At 37.8% G+C, this 23,492-nt stretch overlaps 1 pseudogene; it reads left to right on the plus strand.

Annotated features, from left to right (window-relative positions):
* Positions 1-23,492, plus strand: part of LOC138722335 (serine/threonine-protein kinase Nek10-like) — a 53,078-nt pseudogene that overhangs the window by 13,556 nt on the left and 16,030 nt on the right.

Here is a 23,492-nt window from a genome sequence, read left to right on the forward strand (position 1 = left end):
TTGCAAATTTGCTGAAGAGAAGTGAAGTGACTTTGTCTCATCCTGAACCTTTCAGGGTAGAAGAAACTTTTCAATAGAAACATAGTGATTGTCAGACCTCAGTGAGTCTGAAATTCACTGGTGAATTTGATATTCTCATCTTTCTTTTTTGCTTTGCTTTTGGTCTTTGTGTGCATATTTGTTTTTTAGAAAAATTAATGGCCTTTTCAAATAGGGTTCCAATATAAATTAGGGCAACAAAAGTGCGAATGTGAGATCACTGCTGTTAAGATATAGTATCTGGAAAATTTTCCTCTTATGTTTACTGCAGAATATCAATCTACTGGGTGAAAGCTTTGGGAAATAAAACAGCAAATGAAAAACCAGATTCTGACAATAAAAAGAGAATAAAAACCCCATAGCAGCTACCTTAAATGCTCATTTAAACAGACTGCTAAGATTTAGAAAGTTTTTGTAATTCAGTTACTATGAAAGTTGAAGAGATTGTTCTGTAGGAGGTTAAGATACTAGTCAAGTCATCCTACTCATTTTTTCATAGTTTTCTCTTCACTTTATGGCCTCTTCCCCAGCATGTTAATGTTTTCTGAAACAGTCTTACTTCATTATCACTTACTGTGCTAACCTAAACACAATGTAAACAAATGAAAAAGTGAAGAAGGGTGTTTCAGAATCTAAAGGGCTATGACTGCATTATTATGTGTTCATTTTTATTCCTATTTGAGGACTGTTTTGCATAGTTGTTTGACTATTTTTTAATGTTTTTTTAAAAAGAAAATTAAAATAACATTTTAGTTTTCTAGATTCCTGATATACAGAGGAAAAATCCCTCAAGGCTTAATGTTTATAGTCATAGAACCAAATCTAGTCAAATACGATACTGTGGAGATATATGGCTACTGCTAATGAATTGCTGGTGAAATTGCATGTCTAGTCATAGTTTATAAAAATCCATCTAATGGTGAAAGATTGTTAATTTTTTATTGTCTTTGAACAGATTTAAAAATAACCTTTGTCTTCAGTGAAGGATACCAAGCTTCCAACCATTACAGAAATTAGCTGTAAAGAAACGCATCTGTTGAGGTTACACAGTAGTCAAAGTACCAAAAACTGTTGCCAGGGAAGGTTTTTTTAGAAAACTTGTTTGCTGTATTGATGTACCTACCATTCCCCTCAGTTTACAAACTCTCATGTATTAGGATGCTGCAATAAGCTGTAGTGGTGATATGCATGTAATACTTACGAACCTGAAAAAATTAAAGTAGTTTTTTAAAAATAGAAAAAGTATAATTTTCCCAAAATGACATGTGCAGATGAATACAAGCAGTATTCTGCAATATCAGACAACTCTCTTTTTGGGCAAGTAGACAAATCTTTCCACTGGTGCCATTAAAGCTGTAAGACTGCTTCCTCATGGAAGCACCATCCACTAACATTTTGGTTTTTCTTCACCTTTACTACAAAATAACCATCGTTTTGTTTTACTTCTGGTAAAAAATCTGTAGTTTTTGCTTCTCAGGAAGGTGGGACAATTTAACAGTCAAAATTAGGGAGTTTATTATATTTTTTGGATGAGGGAGTTACCTCTACAATGCCAATTCTATTCCTCCACTGCAAGACTACAGAGGGCAACATAAATCCTCTGAAATGGTAGACAATTTGGTGATTTTAGGACTACAATATCAGGTCTGGAACTAGATTAAAGCAGCATGAAACTAGTTTAGAAAAAGCGTAAGTTAAACTCAATGAGTCTCAAGTGCCAGATGAACTGGTTTCCAGGGCCAGTGCCAAAGAACAGCAAAGCTGGTCTATTTTTATGGCTCACTTTTCTTGTACAATCTTGCTCCGGGTCACTAAGATGGGTTTATAATTTCCTCTTTGGGTGGACTGATGGAGCACACTGATACAGGCAGTGGCTAGATGGTTTGTCTGCCCTCTGCCTTTCTTCTGTTTTGTGCAATCTCTTTGCCTTAGCTCTTATCGGCCACAGTTTTGATTCAGCTAATTTACCAAAACTGGTGAGACTTGTGATCAGATACATCTGCATTCACACTGTTGTGTGTGAATTGGCTAGGTGTAGCTTCTGAGAATAGGCCCATTCCTGTGCTTAGCTCTTACCACTGGACAAATAAACTGTAGTAAATTGAGGTGGTTCAGGAAGACTACTTTCTTTAGTAAGTAGGATTTTAAATTTCAGGAGTGACCATTAACATAAAAATCACTGGAACAGAGCAAAGATTTTTGTAGGTCTCTCTCTGTGCTGAAATCTGACATTTGTGTGAAGTTCATAAAAAGCTGAGCAGGTATTGAGTAATCTTGCTCTTACTATTCCCTTCCAGGAGATGTATGGCTGTGGTGTGAAGCTGTTTCAGGAAATTGCCAGGTATGAACTGTTGCAATGGGTGCTCATTAATCAAGCCCCAGTTCACAGCTGGATCAATGAATACCAGTTAATAGGGATCACCTTTATATTTGGTCGTATCTTTGATTAATGCTAGGAGAGGCAGGCCTCAGAGCAGTTCTCATTGCTGATTTCATTCATTTGTTAGTTATTGTAGGAGCTTTTGGCATCAAATACCAAATGAAGAATCATGGAGTATTAAAAGTTGTAGACCAATTTATAAGCTGCAGACAGATGCCTAAATAAATTAAAAGAAGCAATTTCACTAGTCTGATGCACTTCAAAATTGCCCAGTTCCTTTTCATTTAATTCTGTGTTATGGGCTTGAAGATGCTAAGAAATAGCATTTACGTTTAATGGATAGGTGGTTGTCCTGTGCTATGCATTCCTTAACTTTAGCAGCATCAGTTGCATTTAGGAGCTTCTTGCTGGTGTCAAGACGGTTAGCAGAATCTGGAAAAAGTTATTGCCTGTGAAATGAGTTTTTTTCTCTCTGATTCTGAGGACCGGAGACTAAAAGGAAGAGAATATATTTACTCCATCTGGCTGTTTTTCCCCTTGCTTTCTTTTTTCTCCAGTTAATCACTAATGTTTTAGATTAAAATAGACGACTTCTTCCAGAACAGAGGTGTCCAGCTCTCCTCTGTCCTTTCTTCAGTCTTTCAAGAACTGGGAACTGAATTTATTGATTGATGTCTTAATACTCTTTCTTCATAGAATATTATGAGAAGGATTCTAAAGGAAGGTGTTTAGAACGATCCACATCAGTTAATTCAAGGAAGTATCGGCATTGGAAAAACCTCTGATTATTCCTCTTGAAATTAATATTCCCTGGAGTGAACTGCCTGAAGACTGTCTTAACTCAAGGGCAAAAGGAATATCTCTCACTGATTCTGTTAATTCAGCTTTCTTTCTACTTATATTTTCCAGGCTGCAGAGCCAGTTCTTCTTTGAACATTTTGTTTGAAGAAAAATGGTCCGTGGCCTGGGTACCTAGATTTGGCTTTCTTATCAACATCGTTGCATTGAGGTAGCTGTAAAGTATTGAATGGAAAAAAACCCCAAACTTGAACCACTTGCATGGCACTTAGATTAAAAATGCCATCTCTAAGGACTGTGTGCAACAATTTTGTGAAAGACCACCTGATAATTACATAAAAGACGCTTACATTAACGTAATGGCATTGTCACCTATATCTACAGTTTTTATCACAAGGTAAGGCTAGGATTCATTTTTATTTCTTACCAAATGCAATCTTTGAACATGAACTTTTCAGATTTTAGACCCTCCCATACTCCTTTGCAATTAAACTTCTGAGAAAGTCCACCCTTCCCAGCTATCATAATTTGAAGGAAAATGAAATAATTAGTAACTTCATGATATTATTTTTTTGGGCATTACATTAGACACCATTTTCACGCAGTTGATTGAACTATACTAACAGAAACTTGAAACTGGTCATGTAGTTTGGATTGAAAGCAGCTGAGGTGTGTTTATAATATTTTTAAACCTAGGAGGCTTGATTTAAACATAAGCTATAGATTGCCGTAGAGATAGGAAGATAGTATGGTCCAGTACTGCAGACTGTAAAAGATACCTCCCGCCTCAGATCTCCTTCTCACCCTTCCCCAACTTTTCACCTGTTGTGAACCAGCACTGATTGTCATGCAGAGAGGGTGGTTATTGGTATGTGTGTCTTTTTTTTTTTTTTTTATTGTAGCTGACTCCAGGCTTGCAAAGCAAAAGCAAGAAAATAACAAACTTGCATCAGTACTGGGTTCTGGATCTCTCTCTTAATTTGCAAAATTATTAGTGAAGGTTTGCTTACACTAACTAATGCCTTATGAAGGAAATATGTCTACAATATGTTCAGCTGAGCCTTGCAGATCCAAGTATTCCTCATTCTTGCATGGGCTTGTTTTCATCTTCTTTGCAACACTTTCTACGTACAGCTGCTGTTCCCTCTCCTCAGAGTCACTCTGCTGCTTCTACTCGGTGTCCAGATTTCTAAGGTCAGAAGTTGTTTTTCCTCTTCTATGGACTTTCTGGTGCTCTTGTTCCCACTACTATAAATTGCTAATTCTAGCTCCTGTAAATAAAGTGAAGTTTATTTGCCACAGGGAATAGAAAAAGAAATTTACTATGCATGACACTTAAACAACCAAGAATGCTGCAGCGTCTGCAGTGGTTGGGGCACTGACAGTATCTTTTATGGAAGTTTACAGGCCCTTTTTATGTCAATCTTCTTTAATCTTCTTTTCTGCAGTGGTAATCACATGTGAAGGCTGTATACCTGCCAGAATGTTCAGTCTGCACATTTATAGTAAGTAATTAGAGGTTCCAAGCTATTGAGGGACCTACTGGTGCCTTTTCTGAATTAAGAGGGAAATTCAAGAACTCAGATGTTCAGCAGCTGAATATAATTCATGTTGCCACTTTTGAAATTGTTACTTGTGATTTCCTAGTGCCAGAATGATAAAGATTGACACTTAATCCCTAGAAACCACTGAATCCTAAAATGACTTCAAGAATGAGTCTTTGTAATATATTACATATTCAAGTCCCATACCTTGAAGACTAATGCATTTACTGATTCTTAGTGAGAAAAATAAGGTAATTTCAAGGCTGCCTTAATTGGTTCCCCAAATAGGCCTTAAACATGGCACAATCTGTGAGTGATACACAAACTGTGACTGATAGGTTGGAGAGTTAAGTGTGATAACAGATTGGGGTAACTAGTTATGTGCCATCTTTTTCAGCTCTGCTGAAATAATTGATTTGGTTTTTTTAGTTACAACTGGGCAGAGAAGAAGTTGAAGTGAATTTATTGTGCTCTTTTAAACAGCAGTTACCAGTAAAGTGTCTGGCAGTTAGATCAGTCTTTAAAAGTGTCAGATTCCAAACCATGCCCCAGCAGTACTCAGGATCAATAAGTTATAATTTTCATATCCTATACACATTCACTCCTCTCCTCTCCTCTCCTCTCCTCTCCTCTCCTCTCCTCTCCTCTCCTCTCCTCTCCTCTCCTCTCCTCTCCTCTCCTCTCCTCTCCTCTCCTCTCCTCTCCTCTCCTCTCCTCTCCTCTCGCTGATGTCTTTGGGTCTTTTCACATTTTATAGGAATTTTTTAATTTGAGAGTGGTGTACTATAGGCTTAAATATACCCTTTTTTTTCCTAAATGTTTTCTAAACCACACTTGTTATTATTCCAATACCTTGTCTTCATACATGGAAGTTCACATCAGACCTAGGACTTTGGCAGTTCTTTTCCTGTCTCTTTGTCCAGTAACTTATATGTAGGTGTGTGAATAAAAGGTCACTTAAATGTTGTAGTCTCTCAGTAAGTAGTCTTTTGGGATATCGCTTGTCAGTTCTACTCCACAGGCAAAACCATGGAAGCAATGATGCTTGCCTATCTGCAGTCAGAAAAGAGAATAAGGATACAGTACTAATGCCTTTGTATCTAAAATGTATGCTTGAGTAATATTTAAAAGGGCAGGCTAAAGCACTAAAGTATTTCCAATGTCATAAAAATTTAAGAATCTTAAAAAGACTTCGCAAACAGCTGAATGCACTAGATGCCACCTTCAAGGTATTTGACAAGTACTGTATTTGACAAGTACTGTATCTGATGATGGGCTTTTTGATATGGAAACCTGTTCATCAGGAATGAGGTGAAATGACTGAGTGCTTTTAAGAGAAGTCATGAAGTGTTAGTCAGAGCCTAAAGACTTAATCAGTGCTTGGACTAGATATTTTTGTGGTTTTTGGATTTGTTGTTTCTTTTTTTTTTCCCTGTATGATTTACGTATATGTGAAGTGCTATAAAATAATCAAAAAATTTAGAGTGGCAGAAGCTGTTTATTTCTGAATTGACAGCAGAGTAGTCTCCCACCCTTCTTGGAGCAGACAATATAGTACAGAAACAAAATAATAAATGTCAGAAGTACTGTCTGATGCTTCTTGTTTAAATTTGGCCATGCAGCATTATGCAGATTGCTTCAGATAAAAAAATACCAATAAATATACCAAACAGGTTTGATTTTGGAGTTGTCTGAATTAATTTGTTAATGCAATTTTTTTAAAGGCTGTGTCATCATAAAATAATACCAGCATTGTTTTATGTTTAGGAGTGGGTTTATACAATTATTCTTCGTAATTGTGATGGTTTTAAATTTTATTTCATACTAGGTTTTATTCTATTATCATGCAAATTAAATGCCTTTTAATTGTTTATGTCCTTGAATTAAAGAAATCCAGCAATGTGTATGTTTAGAATACCAAATACATTAAATGGAAGCGTTTACGCTTAATACATAAAAAATTGAGGAAAAGACTGCTTTAGGGGATTGATAATGAAGTCTGAAATCTTTTTCCAGCTCATAAGTCACCTGAAACAATCTGCTCCAAGTTAATGGTGACCGAGTCTTTATTGTCCTGCTATCTCAAAGGGCTTTCTAGAAAAGAAACAGCAAATTCTACATAGTTATAGAGAACGATGTTTCCTTTCATATAAAACTGCCATGTCTTTGTTTCACAAAAAAGATTGTAACTTCTGAAAAGGACTTAACACAACAGATAAAGAGATAGAAGTAAACGTTAGCCAAGTCGTGGTTACTGGTAGTGCTTTTATTCATGTTATGTTAACTGCATTTTGCAATGGCCAGTAGGTCCAGGGAGGTTATTCTGTCCCTGTACTTGGTGAGATCGCACCTCAAATACTGTGTTCTGTTCTGGGTGCCTTGATACAAGAAAGACATTGAGGTCCTGGACTGTGTGTAGAGAAGAGCAATGAAGCTGGTGAAATGGCTGGAGCACAAATGTTATGAGGAGCGTCTGAGGGAGCTGGGGTTGTTTAGCCTTGAGAAGAAGAGGCTGAGGGGACACCTTATCACTGTCTACAGCTACCTGAAAGGAGGTTGTAGTGAGGTGGGTGTTGGTCTCTTCTCCCAAGTGATTCATGGTAGAATGAGAGGAAACGGCCTCAAGCTCTGCTGGGGCAGGTTCAGATTGGACATAAGGAAAAACCTCTTCACTGAAAGGGTTATCGAGCATTGGCACAAGCTGCCCAGGGAGGTGATTGAGTGACCACTCCTGGAGGAATTCAAAAGATGGGTAGATGAAGTGTTTAGGGATATGATTTAGGATTTAGTAGTTAACAGGAATGGTTGGACTCGATGATCTCAAAGGTCTTTCCCAACCTAGGGATTTTATGATTCTATGATTTTTGCACATTCCTCAGTGCTCATTAATTTTTCACATTGAAACAGAATACACAACTTTACTACTATTTGCAGTGAAAAGAGTCCTTCTATATAAAACTTTTTTTTTTTTAAGATTTTAGTGAAAACATAACAGAGGTATTATCATGCAGTCTGCTAGATCCTACAGTTATTACTGTCCTGTTGCTGATAACTTCTGATGGGTTTTGCCTCTCTGTAGACTATGTTATGTGAATGCAGAGTAACTTTACAGGCAATGCTTGGACTAGAATATGAAACCATTGAGATCGCACTGATGAGCAAGCAATTATACACATGAAAGTTAGCTGACTTCCCCCAGTTAAAAATTACATTCCCCACTTGGTGGCAAGAGGATTTATTACAATGTAAAAGTGCAAATTGAAGGTAGTAAATTTCTTTCCTGCCCCCATACATTTTAAAAAATGGTGGAAATGATGAATTTTTCTACAGGCATCAGCAGAAGTTTAGGATGCCTGAAAAGGTGTCTTTTGGGAAGAAGAATTTAATACATATATATAATATTTTACAAAATATTTAGCACAATTTGTTATGAGAAAAATGTATACAAGTTAGAAAACAATGTGCTAAATGATTATAGAACTACTTGGCAATACATTTTGAAATAGAAAAATGTGAAGGCAAAATTTTTAAGTAGTGATTGAAAATACTGTTCCAGCTTCATAACTCAAGGGATAGTCAGAATATCCCCAAAAGGCTTGTGCCAAATTATTCTTGTAGGTGAGAAATGCAAATAGCTTTCAGCTATGTTCACAGAAGCGCTTTATTAAAACTGTTTTGTGCCTCATGTTTCTTCTTCTGTTGCTTTTAGAGGTAATTATGAAGCTATAATGCTGTAGCTTACAGCAAACTGTCCAGAGAAAAACTGTGAGAAGGAGCAACTTCCTTTCTGATTTTCTCTCTTTCTCCTTTGGGATGATGCTGATGGTGAGAAACTTCTTTAATCTTTTTCTTTTTTTACTTATTTTCACCCCCTGACCTCTTTGTGATTCAGAGAACTGATTATAGAGTATATCTATGTTTTTTTCACACTGGCCTCACAAATTATCCTGCAGTAGTTTAGTAAAATAAAAATGGGTCACTTGGTTCCCAGAAACCTAGAAATGGTGCTCAGACACAAGCATAACCCTGGTTTTCTCATTCTTTGGACTGAAATTGGTGGTCCTGGCCCTTTTCTGAGAAAACAGACATTCATAGAAACAGGAATAATTCTAACTTGGCATAAGGCAGTTTTTTTCACCAGTATGACAGCCAAATGTAGAACATGCTGCCTAGATTTGTTCTAGAATCTTTAACTGTAGAAGTTTGCAAGACACTGCTGGATAGATCCCTGGTTTGCCAAGGTGAGAGACCGGCAATCTCATTTTTATAGTTAGTTAAGGCAGTTGTTTGTGCAAAGATTGCCTAAATCCCTTCCTTTACTTTGCTTTGATGAGTTTTGCCAGCAACTAAAAAAGCTATCTATTGCAAGCATTATTTTATAGGTATCTAACAAAGATATCTGAACATCTGAACCTAATAGAGACTCTTCTAGTATTTGGGGGGAAAAAAGGTTTTATCAATATATGGCAAACTAGTTTACCATCTCTCCTACTATCCTGTTTCCAACAGTGACAATAAATCTTCACTGATTATGTCCCATTTAAAGTAAGCCCGATAGAATTGACAACATTTCTTCTAAGATTTAGAAGCTCTAGAAAACTAATGCTGTTTTGAAAACATCATTCCCCTGGGTCCCCCTCTCCTCCCCTTCCAAATACAGGACTTCTTCCTTTGTTTTGGAACTTCTGTCACTAATGACTAACATGAACATCAGCTAAACCACTGAGGATATTTATCTTTCATGTAGGTATGTGATAGTGCTAATGTAGCAGATTGGGACAACCTGTTTGTAGGCTTCTGTTAAAAGTATTCTTAAATAAAAACCATGACAAAATAGCATCAGTGAGCAAAATTATAATAGAAAACTTAATCGCAAATATGTTTCCACTGACATGTAGAGATGATGATTTGGTGAAACAGTCCTGTTTTACTAGCAGCACAAATATTGATTCTCCTTCCTTCTCCTCCTTCCCTTTGTTCCCTTCCTTCCCTTCATTCCTTTTCTTCCCTTCCCTTCCTTCCCTTCCCTACCTCCTTTCTCTTCTTTCCTTCCCTTCCTTCCTTCCTTCCCTTCCTTCCTTTGCTCCCTCCCTCCTTCCTATTAAAAATGTGGGGTAGTATGGAAAACTATCTTCTGTTTTTGAAATAGCTGCTTAGTTTTGGAAAAAAATAATTCAGAAGAAAAAATAGATAACCCTTTGGTTAATCAAATTCCAGACTCATTTTAAGGCTCTTGAGATAGAAGACTTTGTTATTAAACGTAAAAGCAATGCTGATGAGCAAGAGTGAAATTTCTAAGAAACAGCAATAAAACTGTCTGTTCAAGTATGATGAGAACTTGGAGAATTATACTGCGGGTATATTTCTGTCGCTTTCATTTAGCAGAATTTAGTCTTGCTTTAACTATAGACATTTGTTCAGTGAACGACTCTCCTATAGTTAACATAACGCTGCTGAAGTAAGCTTTTTCAGCTTGAATACATAATTTGGAAGTGAGTGGTGATTTGTAAATCTAGAGGAGAACTGTAGTGATTATGTTGACTATATTAGTTGCAAGAACTAAATGACTAATTATATAAGTATCTGCTGCGTCTTTTAATATCCAAGACTGTGGATATCATAAGGTACAGCATCAGTACTGCTACTTTGCAACGGTATGGTCAACCCTCTGAACAATGGAAATTACATTCTTTACCAGCTCTTAGAGTTTCTCCCTTTATTTATTTTATTTTAACACTGCATGTATTTTATGATATGCACATCTGCTAAAATTATTAATGCACTGTTCCATTTCTGCAATTGGAGAACTCTTAATTTAAGAATTAAGGGAATAATCTTGTTTTTACAAATAAACCAAGAAATGATGATATCAATGCTACACCCTAGTGTTTGTGGCTAACATTGTAGAGTTTTTTTGTGGAATAAAACTCAGAGTCTTGTTCTACTCATTCTTTCTGGTCTTGACCAGGCAGCGACAGTTTATATTCAGTTGTCAGCTGAATTAGACAAACCATATGTACTCCCACCACCCTCCTGTTTGTGCGCGGCAGTGTACAGGAACAGAACTGGGTACTTTCTCTGCTTGGCACCCCTCAACAGTCCGGATCCAAAAGATGCTACTTAACCACAAAACCCCTTTGCTAGTCAACAAGTACTGTACCCCACCCATGCTTGTATCTAGTAGGTGGTGAGGCAAGCCTGTAGAACATGCTGAGGGTTCTCACTACATCTCTTATTTCTATTTAAAATTCTAAATTACAGAATTAATTAGCCATGAAAGCATAGCAACATAAAAGTACAGGATTTTATGTTCTCTGTAAAACTTTCATGGTCACCTTAGATAAATAATACTTTGATCATGTAAAGTACTTCTTAAGCATGACACAGTATTTATTTAAGGTATTGGTCATCCTAATGCTCTAAATATCAGACACTTCTGACTAAAGACATTTGTTCTAGAAGAAAAGATTAAGTAATACGCTGCTTAATGTCTTATTTTTGAATATTGCCTTTTTTTAGAAAAGGGATTAGATATGTGTTTGGAACAAGAAGTCTATCAGCACTAATAAGCAGACCAAATGACTTCATTAACTTCGAGCTATTACACATTTTTGTGAAGCCATGCTACAGCTACAATCTTGTCAGTGCTCTATTCTTTTTGTGATTTCCAAATCATAGTAGTAATAAACACATTTTTCCCAGTCACCAGCCAGTGGACAGCTGTTTGCTTTGGACATCAAGCTAAATTCTTCCCTACTGTCCATAAATACAAGATTCTGCAGGCCAAGTCATGTTTGCTTCTGTTTCTCCCTCGATCGTATTCAGCTTATTCTTTCTGTGACTGCCATGTAATTTTTTTCATAGTTATATAGATTTGTCTTGAACAATCTCAGTTTGGGGATTTAATATTATTTTATTTAAAAATAATAATTTATAACTTTGTGTTTCATTACACATGAAAATTATCACCAGAATAAAATATTGTAACATTCCAGTCAATTTCATTCTTCTGAATAGGAACGTACTTAGAACTTCACTAAGACAGAGTCTTCGTGTTACTGAGCTTACCACCTATATGATAAGTTGCAATGCTGGGGTTTGCTCTAATAGACACATTTAATACATAAAAATAGACTTTCCACCAAGTCCTCTAATGAATTAGCGTCACAGTGAGGAGTAAAGACAGCCTGGTTACAGAAATGGTATTACGTTCTAACACCATGTTTACCCTCCTGTGTTGCCCCCTATGGTTATGTAACAGTAACAGCAAAATTCAAGTAAAACGCCTAATTTGGTTTCACCCAGGAATCTATATATTGCTTAATCAATTTTATAAGAAGTGTGTGACTTATCAGTCTCTTTCTCTTCCACACACTGTGACCTCTGTTCTGAATTTCGGTTCTGTTAAGCTCACTTAATTTCTCTTCAGCATAATAGTTTCTCTAAGGGATCTCATACCATTTATTTAAAAAAAATCTGGTTTCTGCACTTTGTACATATCAGCAGCCTACCTTCTAGCATTATACTTTGTTCAGACTGCATCATTAATTGAATTTACACAGTACTTCTCAGCTGGAAAATAAGGCATTTTACCAAAAATATCAATAGTATAATGAAGAAGTTGATATAGTGGTTCCAAATCGTAAGCTGAAAAAAAAAAAAGTAGGTTTTCAAGCTGACTTTACAAATCAAAGGAGTCAAGTATTTTTTGCACCTCTGAACAATTGCAGAGCAAAGAAACAAAGTGAAAAAATCCTCACGTTATGAGATGTGGCCTTTACTTACTGCTAGGACTTGAGCTGCAGCATCAGGATATCCCTATTAAAGTAAATTATCATCCAAGTTTATGAAGTGTGCTGAAGAAATTACGAGAAGGGAGTGGAGGCTGCTTTGTACTGAGGCAAAACTGAAGGTGCCCTCCTGGACCTGTTGTTTGTGAACTGAAAAGGCCTTGTGGGGGATGTGACAGTTGGAGGACGCCTGGGGCAAAGCAATCATGAGATAGAATCATAGAATCATAGAATAACCAGGTTGGAAGAGACCCACCGGATCATCAAATCCAACCATTCCTATCAAACACTAAACCATGTCCCTCAGCACCTCGTCCACCCGTGCCTTAAACACCTCCAGGGAAGGTGACTCAACCACCTCCCTGGGCAGCCTCTGCCAGTGCCCAATGACCCTTTCCATGAAAAATTTTTTCCTAATGTCCAGCCTAAACCTCCCCTGGTGGAGCTTGAGGCCATTCCCTCTTGTCCTGTCCCCTGTCACTTGGGAGAAGAGGCCAGCACCCTCCTCTCTACAACCTCCTTTCAGGTAGTTGTAGAGAGCCATGAGGTCTCCCCTCAGCCTCCTCTTCTCCAGGCTAAACTAAGATGGTAGAATTCTAAGATGGTAGAATTCTCAGTACTAGGTGAGGCAAAGAGGGCGGTTAGCAGAACGGCCACCTTGAGCTTCCAGAGAGCAGACTTTGGACTGTTCCAAAGGCTAGTTGATAAAGTCCTGTGGGAGACAGTCCTTAAGGGCAAGGGAGCCCAAGACGGCTACATAGTCCTCAAGAAGGAAATCCTGTCAGTGCAGGAGCCAGCTGTCCCCATGTGCCAGAAAATGAGCAAGTGGCGAAGAAAACCAGCTTGGTTGAGCAGGGAGATCTGGGGGGACATAAAAAAGAAGAGGAATGTCTATGAACTTTGGAAGAAGGGACATCCATTTTGAGTGGACTACAGGAAGGAAGTGAGATCACGCAGAGGAAAAATCAGGAGGGCTAAAGCCCAACTAGAGATCAGACTGGCCAATTCAGTGAAAGATAATAAAAAATCTTTCTATAAATACATTAATAGTAAAAGGAGAACCAGGGGCAATATCCAGTCTTTATTAGATGCAAAAGGAACAACTGTGACAAAGGATGAGGACAAGGCTGAGGTACCTAATGCCTTCTTTGCCTCAGTCTTTAATAGTAAGGAAAGTTGTTCCCTGTGTGTACATACCCAGGAGCTTGAGGAGCAGAACAAAGCTCTCATGATCCAAGAAGAAGTGGTTAGGGGCTAGCTTGGCCAATTAGACACCTACAAGTCTATGGGGCCGAATGGGATCCACCCAAGATTATTGAGGGAGCTGGTGGATGTGCTTGCCAAACCCCTTTCCATCATCTTCCAGCAGTCCTGGCTGACTGGGGAGGTTCCACTGGACCGAAGGCTGGCTGATGTTATACAAGAAGGGTTGCAGGGAAAATCCAAGGAACTACAGGCCTGTCAATCTGACCTCAGTGCTGGGGAAAGCCATGGAACAGGTGATCTGGAGTGCTATCATGAAGCACATGCAAGAGAATCAGGTGATCAGGCCCAGTCAACATGGGTTCATGAAAGGCAGGTCCTGCCAAACTAACCTGATCATCTGAAAGACTGTGGATGTGGTCTTCTTGAACTTCAGTAAAGCCTTTGACAGTTTCGCACAGCATTCTGCTTAGGAAACTGTCAGCCTCTGGCCTGGACAGGAAAACACTCTCCTGGGTGGAAAACTGGTTGGATGTCCAGGCCTAGAGAGTGGTGGTAAATAGAGTTAATCTGGAAGCCAGTCACAAGTGGGGTTCCCCAGGGCTCAGTGCTGGGTCCAGCCCTGTTCAATGTCTTTATCAATGACCTGGATGAAGGCATTGAGTGCACCCTTAGTAAGTTTGCGGACGACACTAAGCTGGGTGGAAGTGTCGATCTGCTGGAGGGTCGGGAGGCTCTGCAAAGGGATCTGAACAGGCTGGACCGCTGGGCTGAGACCAATGGCATGAGGTTTAACAAGGCCAAATGCCGGGTCCTGCACTTGGGGCACAACAACCCTGTGCAGTGCTACAGACTAGGAGAAGTCTGTCTAGAAAGCTGCCTGGAGGAGAGGGACCTGGGGGTGTTGGTTGACAGTGACTGAACATGAGCCAGCAGTGTGCCCAGGTGGCCAAGAAGGCCAATGGCATCTTGGCTTGTATCAGAAACGGCGTGACCAGCAGGTCCAGGGAGGTTATTCTCCCTCTGTACTCGGCACTGGTAAGACTGCTCCTTGAATACTGTGTTCAGTTCTGAGCGCCTTGATACAAGAAAGACATTGAGGTCCTGGACTGTGTGTAGAGAAGAGCAACGAAGCTGGTGAAGGGGCTGGAGCACAAATGTTACGAGGAGTGCCTGAGGGAGCTGTGGTTGTTTAACCCTGGGAAGAGGAGGCTTATTGCTCTCTATAACTACCTGAAAGGTGGTTTTAGAGAAGAGGGTGCTGGCCTGTTCTCCCAAGTGAAAGTGATAGGACAAGGGGGAATGGCCTTAAGCTGTGCCAGGTGAGGTTCAGACTAGATATCAGAAAATTTTTTTTCACAGTCATTGGGCACTTGAACAGGCTGCCCAGGGAGGTGGTTGAGTCACTACCCCTGGAGGTATTTAAAACATGGGTAGACGAGGTGCTCAGGGACATGGTTTAGTGGCGGATAGGAATGGTTGGACTCGATGATCCAAGAGGTTGTTTCCAACTTGGTGATTCTATGATATGATTCTATGAATTTACTGCCTACTTCCATTTGCTCTAAATGGATCTTTACAATGTTTTGGGTTTTTTTAATTGTCGTTCAGCTGGCTGTTGACTGTCCATGTGGCATCCTCACAGGGAATGCATTGCAGTAGTTTTAAGAGAATGAAAATTATACGATGAGTAAAGTTTGTTTACTCGCATTAATGGCAAAATCATAACTATTAGCCATCTAAATAGAGGATGCATTCAAACTCTTCTTATATTTGAATTTCAAGAGGATGTAATGTATTTATCTGTTCTCTAGCAAATTTTATTAAAATGCCATCATTGTGGTGAGTTCTGAATGCTGTATCCTATAAGTCCATGATATGACTGGAAGGGACAAGCAAACAAATTATAAACTGCTAGTGTTATGAGAAGAACTGCAGTAGAAGTGGAATAGCTATTAATCATACTTCCACTTAAGGAATTTGGCTGGTAAAGGAAATAAGTGCAACCTTTTGAACATAATTTTATGTGCCGTGAAAATATATTGTAGTGACTAACTATATATTGAATGTGCTAATAAAACCCAACAAATGTACTTCTAGGTGAATTAATTAACACTTGTGGGTTGCACTGTTTTTTACTTAGCCCTAAAGTTGTAAAAAGTGAGCCATATGGAGAGAAGGCTGATGTCTGGGCTGCAAGATGCATTCTTTATCAGATGGCAGCTCTGAACCCACCATTTCACAAAACCAATATGCTCTCCTTGGCAACTAAGGTATTCAGATTTGCCAGATCAACCTACCAACTATTTCTGCTTGTATTCACTAGATCCATGAGAATTTATGTTTCAGATTACAGAAGCATAAACTGCTCTCTGATCTGATGTGTGAATGAGCACAGGTGTTTATTGTTGTATGAATTGCTATCTTGCCATTCTAATTGCAAAAATTGCTTGCAGATAATAGCATATTGTTACCTCTCAGATTTAACATATTTATATGTTAGCATATGATAACATATATATTAGCATGATAATATGATAGCATATTATTACCTCTCAGATTAACATATTTATAACATTTGGTGCAAGGAGCTTTAGATATATAAAATTTCTTAACGTACTGTAGTATTGGGTTTTCTATAGCATTGTGTATTGCACCTTAGGATGTGATCAGAAATAAAAATAAATCATTGTGGTTTTTTATCAATGTTTCATTTATTCAGATATTGTAGCCCTTTGATCTACAGTGATTATGTATTTTGCACAGAGTAGGGGCTATGTATGATTCTGTTCCAGAAGAACTGTACTCTGCAAGATTGTCATTTACCATTAAGAGGTAATTACTCATCTAGTTTTATTTTGACATTCTATGAAAAGATGTTTTGTTTTTTATGTTTCCAGCAATGGTAATGTGACAGTTTGCTGACCTTAGCAACTGCCAGTATTTGTCTTTGAATATGAAATATCTTCTGTTTTAAAGAAAAATTAGTGCATCTCCTGATCCTGCTAATAACATGCAATGTAGTTGCATACATGCAACTGGAAAATTCATGCCCGTGCAGCCAGCACATTTATCCAGCCAGTATAACCTTTATACTCAGTACTGAAGTTTGACAATACAAGTGCTGTAGTTAATTCCCTACATATCCATTTTTTACCACCATGAAAATACAGCATTTTGATTCTTTTTCAAGTGCAGTTTATAGTCAAGGAAGTAACTCTGTTGCAAAATGTTATTTGTAGATCACAGTGTGATCATGTTCGTAGTTTTGCATGTTTATTTGACCGAAATATGTTTCCCACTTCCTTCTAATCCTGTTAGCAGGACAGCAGAGATAACAAAGCAGAGACAACGCAGTAGTAGAGGAGAAGATGAGCCTATATTTGTTCCACTCACTGACTGCATATTTTTCTTAGCTATAGTTACGTATTCCTGGTGATAATGTAATATGTAAGGCAAAGTATAGAGAGTCAATTGGTGCACTTGTATGATTTATCGCCACTTAGCACAAAACTGCTATTTCTTTCTCACTCAGATGTTGAAGTCTGTATCTAAAAAGCACTTTACTGTGCAAAGACTGTAATGGTTTTATACCATGTTTTATTGTACAAAAAGCTTTCTGTTATTTAAAGACATTGAGGACACAGGACAACATTGGAGAGAATGGGAGCTAATAAAACTGTCATTTATGTTTAAGAGATCCCAAAATGAATTTTATTATTTTAAGTACATGCAGATATTGTAGTTAGAATATACACAAAAATTAATGAGCTAAACCAACAGATTGGGGCAATTTAAAAGAAAAAAATAAGACCAGAAAGTTCAAGTACCATGAAACATTTTCAAAACCACTAGTTTACCTGGCAGTTATGTTTATTTAGGAAGCACTGATTTAGAAATAAAAAAATAATTCTGTGATACGTTCTTTAAAGAAGGGTATTCGGTTAAGTGTATTGTATGCTGTCTGGTAAATAGTACTGTGTAGGGAAATCACAGTGAATTATCAGGTTTGCTGGAGTTAATAATTATAAGATGGTTTATAGCACATGCAGAACTGTCTGTATCAATTTTCATGTCTCACACTACATAAAAAGTACTCCAGGAATTTAAAAATAGACCTAATAGTGTATGATTACTGTTACTAAACAGCTACCCACAGTGCCTGAAACAAAAGCCATAGAACTGTGAAGTAATTTATGTTGTAAGGGACCCTCAGATGTCATCTACTCTATCTGCTCAAAGCAAATACAGTTAGATCTGATTGTTCACCACACATGGTGTTGTATGAGCTCAGAATATCTTAAAGAATGGAGATTCCACAACTTCACTGGGCCCTCTTAATTTTCCTTAGCATTTCTTTTGTTGTCAATCTACTTACAGGAGACCTTTAGACCTTTCTCATACCTTCTACATCCTTTACTAGTTTCAGCTTCAGCTAAGCTTTGGGTGTTCCAACTCGCCACTATGGTCAATGTCTAAATAGTTTTCTTGTGTAGCCCACCCCTACTTCTTATGTGCAGGAGTGGGCTGTTCTTGTGCTTTGAGGTATCCCTCAAGATTTACTAGCTCTCCCAAGCTTTCCTTTTACCTTCCAGGGTAGCCTTCCATGAGATTCCACTAGGAAGATCCCTGAACAGGCTAAATTCTGCTTTCCTGAAGACCTATGTTGTCAGATATATAATCTTATCTTTCCCACTTCTCTTGGGATTTTGAATGCTAGAGTTGGGCAGTTGCTGTAGTCGAGACTTGGTCTTCACATCCCTGTCTGGTCTTCCTTGTTTGTGAGCAACAGGTCTGGCAGAGTCCCTTTTCTAGTAATCTTCTGAATCGTATGCACCAAGAAGTTGTCAGCAACATATTCCAGAGACCTCATGATTGTTGTACTCAGCCATGTTACTACACCTGCAGACATCAGGGTGGTTAATAGGCCCCAGTAAGTATGAATGCCGCAATCATGAAGTTTCCTCTGTCTATGCAACAAAGTCTTAATTGACTTCCTCTTTGTTTCTGATTGGTTTATAAGAGGCATCTACCACAATGCGTGTTGTATTCATCTGTTTCTCTGATCCTTACCCATAAGACTTTGACTACATGCAGCTAGGTGTTGACCTGCAGGTTGCATCTGCCCTCACACCCCCACTTTCTGGAAGAACTGAGGAGAACACCATCTCGGCCCCCTTCCTTTCACACTTGACCCCAGTGCTCTGTAGTCAGTTTTGGTATGTTCAGAGCCAGCCCGGGTCCTGTCATTCATGCCCTTATGAATGAACAGCAAAGTGTAATACCCCAATGACCAGATGAGTCTTGGTAGTAGCTCCACAATGTTCTGAATCCAAGCACCTTGCAAGCAACAAGCTTCACAATCATCAAACCAGATCAACTAGATGGATACCTTTGTTCCCTCAATCTCAAATTACTGTCAGCTGCTGCTTCTTATTTGTGCTGTGAATACTTAATTCAGACTCCCCTGTGTTAAGTCTTGTTCTTTCTTATCTGCTACTAAGTTACTGCACCTGTTCTGTAGTTGTCTATCTCTAGTCAGAGGAAAAGCCCTCCTTCTGTTGGCAGAAGTCACAAGTCTCCCCCCTTCCTCCTCTTGGGAGCTTCCATTCACTCCTCCTTTGAGGGTAATCTCTGTGTTTTCCTCCTTCTTTGCCTTGTTTGAGGGTCTCCCCCATGGCAGTTCTGTCTAGGCTGGTGCCTCTGAAGTGCTAAGGATAATTGTTCCAGCTGGTGCCAGAGACTGTGCTCTGTGGTGTGTCTACACCAAGGCTGCACAGCATCAAACTGTCTCACACAGGCTTAAGCAGAGTGCTGGCCAGCATGACTTGATAATTACCAGTAGAGGAATGCAGTGTGAGTAAGTAATTTTTTGGAAAGAACTAATTACCTGTCATTAGAGAAAGTTCTTTCTGGTAGGTGCTTGACTCCTGATGCAGAGGCATGTCCAGAGATAGCGGTGGTCAGCTGCTGTCTGATGTGATGATGAAATACCTGGATATTTTATCAATCTCTCATCTCATGCTGGAGAAGAAACTGGATCAGGAGGGGAGGTGAGCCCAGAGGTACTTCATAGAGGCTAATCAAAGTGCAGTAACCTGTCATCATGAGCTTTCATTTCTCTCACAAGTAAGTAAATTTATTAGGTTTTATTTTTTCTTATTATTGTTTGCATATCTGAGAAAATAGGGTACAAAACCCCAGAAAATAAATCAAAATGAAAGTACCAATCTCTTAGAACATTTTTTTCCTTGTAGGCTTTTTAATTTATTTTTAATGAGGTATTAATTAATTTTTTGTGGACATACTTATTCCAGAAAAATAATAGTGTCTTAGAAGTCAATATCATTCCATGTTGGAAAATAAGATTGTTATGGAGCTACATGCAGTTTGGATAGAATATGATAATGTTTAATTATTACTGCACACTTGTGACTGGTTTGTGAATAAGAGAATATACACTTGGCTTGGGTGAACAAATTGATGATTTTGTGTATGATTCACAAACAATGACACCTAGAAAATGGAACCTACACAAATATAATTTTTAATCACAGATGGCTAAATAAAGAACAATGATGGTGATAAGGTATTTGCTTATGCTTTCTTATGGTCTGATATAGTTCTGCAGAAATTTTTCTTAAAATACTTCCATTCGCTTCAGTCTGTATTTTTAGCGCTCTTCATGAAGGTCATTGGTATCTTGTGTAATGAACAAAACTTCTGTATGATCTCAGAGAATTTACTTTAAAAATACAAGGACAATGTTTTTGTGGTAAAACCTCAAACTCACTCTGAAAATTGTTGTTGTGGTAATTGTGAAGCAAAGGTATAATTTTACACAGCTACTCTTGTCTGTTCAGCTATTGTATCTCTCTCAGATTCCTTTTATCAAGAGTTTGCATTGAAGAACCTCTGTGTGAGTAAAAAAGTTTTCAGGAACACCTGATCCCAAACTCATCGATATAGATATATATTTAAGTATATTCTTTGCCTTCACCTTCCTAGCCAAACACAAGGCATGTCAAAATGGTTAATAACTCTTTTTAGTAGTTTTTTAACCTATCAAACCAAGATCATTATTATTTCCATTATATCATTTTTTCAATAATAAGAATGCCACAACCTTCCAGAAAAAACTTACTTGACCACTGTCACTTGAGATGGAAGAGGTACTGACATGAAAGAAAGATACAGAATAGGATTCATAACTTAAAACAGTATAACCAATTATTTTCCGTGGTTTTTGAATTTGCTTACTTTACATGTGTGAAGCATGTTGAATGCCATTTTTTCATATCTTGATAATATGCATATTCTCTTCCCGAACTGTGATGAAATTTCCAAAACTTAGCATATATGGAAAGCTGCTCGATTTGGGATTTCACTGCAATTATCATGTGTCTGAGAGAAGGGTGCCCTATCCAGACACTTGTAAGATATGATAGAAGTAATATCTTTATATTGCAGTTAGGGTGGTTCTCTTCTATATAAATACTTGAAAAATCCATGTGTCTACAAAATGAGAGGGAGAATGTTTCTGTATTTTTAATGGTTAGCATTCTCAGGGAAGGAATACTCTAATTCTAGTTCCACTCTGATGGATATTTTATTATGTATATCAAAAGAAACAGGTACAATAGGAGGATCTGACAAGGGTCAGAAGCTGAGGGGAGTATGGCTTGGTAATGAGGAGTGGAAGACCTAATTGTGTGTCCTTGCTGTAAATAAGAATAAATCAGGCTAGGTTCTTTCACATTTCAGAGGAGAGCTATGTGGCTTAGAAACAGAAAAAGCCACGTTGTTTCTTTGTTCCTGGTAGTGTAGGAAAGCTTTATTTAGTTGGAGGCTTTCTAATAAGGAGAGTAATTATTGCTGGAAATTTTGGCTTTTGGGTAAAAAAGGCAATATTCTGAGTAAAAGTACTAGGAAGAATTTCAAGCAGCTGTTCCTGAAATAAAAAATTTGTGAGGTATGGACAGACTAATTCATCTTAGTCATGGCCCCAGCAATTTCACAACCAAGTTATTTGTCATTTTTCCATGGTGTAAGTGAATTCAGTGTTTCTGCAACGTAGTTCTATGTTTTGTTGAAGCTAGCTATCTTACACTTTGTTTTCACTCTACTAAAATGTACTTATGGCCTCCTTTTTCATCCCAGTTGTGTCATATTGTGAATGTTTCTGCAAAAAAAAGCATACTCTCAGCATACTCTGTCCTGGTTTATCGAACTAAGCAACAGAGATCTTTTGGAGCCAGAGTGGAATCTGTTCTACAAGTAATTCAAAATCAGTATGGAAGCTGATAAATAGGCAGTTGAGGGGCAGGTCAGTAGAGGATGTTGGAGAACTGTAGTTAGCTTGCCTGTCAAGTATAGCAGATAATCCATGCCTGAAAATAATCTAATAGAAAGAATCATTAGCAGCTCCCCACATAAATCCTTATCCTTCCTTGTTTTCCACAGGAACTGTTGCTTCTGTAACAAGAGAAACAGATTTAGGGAAGAAAAATAGAGTTAGAGTTGTTAGTTCTGAAAGGTTAAGGTTGTTGACATAATACGGAGCACAGAAGACCCAAACAAGTGGTAGTTTTAGTAATTATTCTCACATAATACCTTTTGTTGGTAGTTGATATTATTTTTTCTCATTCTTATTTTGAAAACGTGGAGAGGAAAATGGTAGTTTTTGTCAGGTAACCAAACAGGCAAGTGATAAAGTTGTGTTTTTTGCATTCCAAGCCAAATCTGTTTCTCAAAAGAGTAGTTGATTTAACTAAGAATGGAAGTAACTTTCTAATATTTTTCTGTAGAGAGATGAGATGATAGCTGAATAATATTTGATTGATTTTTTTTGTGGTAAATGGATTTGAAAAATTTAGACATTATTTTGGCTGTTTGCAAAAAGCAAGTCACTTTTATTACTTTGGAAGTACGTATTTGATTATCTGGGCATCATCCATTATTGTTTCATTTACTGCATATATCCTGAAGTGTTTTTAAGTTGGAAATAATTCTTAGAAGCCCTTGATAAGCCAGTAGGTTCACATAATATTTGGCATATAAATTGAATAACTTTTTTCTCACTGCCAGATAATTTAATATAAAATATCAATATACCTAAGACAATATAGATTGATGAATATTGAGATCTGTCCTGTATTTTGAATGTGGGAGAGATAAATGTAAGATTTATAATCTGAATCTGCCAGCTAAAAATATCTATCAAAATATGAATTATTAGTACTCTGATCTGCCAGGTAGTCTATGATGTCTGCCTGTTTTTAATATATTCTCTGAGAATGTTCTTAGTTTCTGAAGTTCTGATCTGTGCGTATGGTACAGGTGTTCTGTCACATTCTTTCTTTATGCCAGGTTTTGTTAATGCTGTGTTCTTTGGGAATTTAAGCTTATTTTAAATTTTGTATCAATAATGTTACTGGAATACACGTTTTGTTTTTAAATCCATGTATGCGAATCCATGTGTTCAAATGAAGTTTCCAGTTATACAGAGTAATGAGAGCCTAAGATGCTTAGATAATGGAAAAGTAGGTTGCAACTGAGTGTATAGTGATCTATGGAGTGGCTCCACATCCAGTGTTTGTTACGTCTAATGTGGTCTCAGAATCTACTAACAGTGCGTGGTCTGAGCTGATCCATTTAGGTCACCATTATCCTAATGTTCAAATCCATGTCTGAAATGTTCAAAAGAATGTTTATTATGAGGGTCGCTCTCCACATTTT

Source organism: Phaenicophaeus curvirostris, chromosome 6, assembly GCF_032191515.1.
Source record: "Phaenicophaeus curvirostris isolate KB17595 chromosome 6, BPBGC_Pcur_1.0, whole genome shotgun sequence".
NCBI lineage: Eukaryota > Metazoa > Chordata > Aves > Cuculiformes > Cuculidae > Phaenicophaeus > Phaenicophaeus curvirostris.